The sequence below is a fragment of the Phaethon lepturus genome, unplaced genomic scaffold (assembly GCF_000687285.1).
Source record: "Phaethon lepturus isolate BGI_N335 unplaced genomic scaffold, ASM68728v1 scaffold29925, whole genome shotgun sequence".
Lineage (NCBI taxonomy): Eukaryota > Metazoa > Chordata > Aves > Phaethontiformes > Phaethontidae > Phaethon > Phaethon lepturus.
Window position 1 is genome coordinate 1 of NW_010543108.1, and position 2944 is coordinate 2944.

Below are 2944 nucleotides of genomic sequence, written 5' to 3' on the forward strand. Positions count from 1 at the left end.
CAGCCAGCCGGTTCCCGGGGGGCAGACCTCTCTCAGGAGTTTGCAGGGATACTCGCAAGGTCACCTGCGGCGTTTGCGTAGCGAGGAGGAGAGGGCATCGTTCCCGTGTTTGCTCTTCTCTGATGCAAGTGGTTATTTGGCCTCTCTCCTTCAGCCCATCAGTGTTGCTGATAAACGGGGAGTCTGAGGGGGCTCCTGTAATTACTACTGCAGAGCAGAGGACCAGCCCTTTGTTCCCTGCCGGCTCCTCGGTGTTCTGCCCCGGTACAGTAAGCCTTTACTTTGGAAATGCTGGCAATGTGGGCAAGCCTCTCATTATGGAAGAGTTGTCAGAGTATGTTTTACAATTGATATTTAGATGTTTTTTGTCTTGGAGCCATGCTGCTTCAGCTGTTTTTTGGTTTGTTTTTTTTTTTTATTTTATTCCTATGTTATCATGTTTTGGTGCAGTAGAAGGATTGAGGGGGTCCTACTGAAGCACATCTTACTATGTCAACAATTTGAGGCATCTCTTGACTTTTTGTCAAGATACTTCTGCAAGTATCAACTGTATGCAGCTACCTTGGCAGCTGTTGGTATTATTAAGCTAATTAACTCATGTTTTTCATAGTCAAGGTACAGAGTATTCCCCTCTTAGGAAGGGTGATTACTTCTTAAAGAAAAGAAAAAAGAGACAATGATTTATAATTGTATCTCCTCGCTGTCTTCTGCAGAAGGTTGGTGAGGATGTGGGCTCCTCAAAGTATATTGAGACATTTGTGTTGCAGATAGAGTGGTAACAAATTTTGGCCTCTGATCCTTTCCCAACATGTAATTTCTGATTTCTTAATAGATTTTTGATTCTGGATTAGAATTTGTCACATGAGATTAAAAAATTCACAAACTGGCTATTCTCTCTCTGCTTAATTTGCTGGGATCCCAACCTGTCTTCTCCCTTGGATGCCTTAAAGCCAAAGGAGCGAGAGGACTCCATGTAATCCCACCTTGAGGTAGTACAGGCCGTATAAGCTCTTGCTAACATTTAGCTGTGTCCTTTCAAAGGCTTGCTTCATGCTGTTTTCTCTGGAAAAAGTTCTGTCTCTGTGCTGAGACTTGCCTTCTGAAAATGGCTTCTCCTTGCTGTTCTCTGAAAAACTCTGGTTCATCTGCTCTTATTTGAACTTGGTCAGGTCTCTGTGACCTACCAAAAGTTGTTATACTACAGTAATTCCTTAAAGCAGGTTTTGAAGGCAAGGTTGCTTTCCCTCTTTTCCTTCCCCTCATTCCTGTGTTTCTTCATGTTGCTGAGTCAAACCCAAATAGGATTCCTTCCAGAACTGACCATCTTGCTGGCACAGACATGTGGTGTCGGATTTGTTTCTGGTTACTATCCTCCTGAAGCCAAGCCTTTCTGAACTCAGACCAGTACAGAAAAAGCATAGAATCTGCATACCCCCCCCCTTTTTTTTTTTTTGTAATAAAGCCTCAAAATACTTGAGGGTTTCTTTAAAATGTATTTAATCCTTCTTGTCCACTAAACTAGACCAAGCAAACAAGTCTGTTAAGTTTTTTTTTTTTCTTCCTCCTGACCTAGGCCAGCATGGATACCTAGTTGTGCTGCTGGGATTCCCAGTTTTTCAGGGCAGTGCTGACACTGTATGTTTGTACTCCATCCCCACCCCCAAATTGTTGGCACAGGTTATAAACATTGGCTTGAGTGCTGTGTGAGAGCATCCCCAAAGCCCATTTTAGGAAGATGGTTGAATGGTGTGTCTGTTTGAGCAAGGTGAGGGCAGCTGAAGACAGAGCGGCCTCTGACTAAGCTGCCAATTAAAAACTGGATATTCTGCTTCCCCCTGGAGAGGCGTGGAGTCTGCTGGAAGTGTGCTTCCTCTTAAAATATCTATGGGATTTGTTTTTTTTGGATGGGTGACAGAGTGTGGTGCTGACCTACCTGGGTTTTTTTTTTTGTACCCAGATGAACATTGTTTGCAAATCTGTGTGTAATGGGAGAATTGAATGTCGTGGTTTTGCGTTGTGCTTTTGTGGGTTCTCTCCATTTCAGAGACTTCCTCACGAGGGCGGGAAGGAGGATTACTTCAGTCTTTGGCACGCAATTTCAGTTTTTATTAATTGGGTACCTGATGCTGGCAGAGCTCATCTTCCCTCTGCACAGGGATAAATGATGTCAACTGTATTGGACAGGCTGCTGGCACAACTGTGTTTTGTGACTCCCATGCACGTCTCCTGCCCCCTCCTTTCCCCCTGCAGGTGAATTAAACTGGGATGTTGGGCTTGTAGCTGGACAGAACCTTGACTGGGTACACTTAAGATACGTACCTGCTGCTCAAGAGGGTAGTAAACGCGGGCTGGCAGCTGGTGCCTCAGCACCCTCCCTCGCTCCTTCTCGTCCCTTCTGCGCTTGTGCCAGCAGGACGTGGTACCCGGCACGACCACTCAGCCTCTCACAGAAGAGGCTGGCCCAGCCGTCCTGAGCACGCGTGGGTTTCTGCAGAAGCTGCTGAGTGAGTCACGAGGCTGTTCAGGTGGTGCACTTATGTTCTGGAGAGGCTGGTGCAGGTGAGCCGTGCTGGAAGCAGCTGAGTGCCAGGCTGGAGAGAGGCATGTTAGATGTGCTGAAATAGCTCTGCCAGAGCAGACAGTTGGCCCGCTGGGTTTCAGCAGCAGTACTTGGCAGTGAGGTAAGTATAACGTACGTGCCTGTGTGCGGGTAGTAGCTACACCCTTATCCCTTCTATAGAGTAGCAGGGAGACTCCTCCCTACCAGCATCTCTCTGTTTTGAGGGCTAGTAGATTTGGGGTGATTTCTCCTAGAGAGCATTGCTGTTTGTTAGTGTTTGTGTAAACTGCTCATTCCACTTTTGTTAATGAAAAAGCGCAGCTGTTTATCTCAACAGGTGGAGAGTTGTTGTGTTCTCATCTTCACCCATCCTTTTCTCTCTTT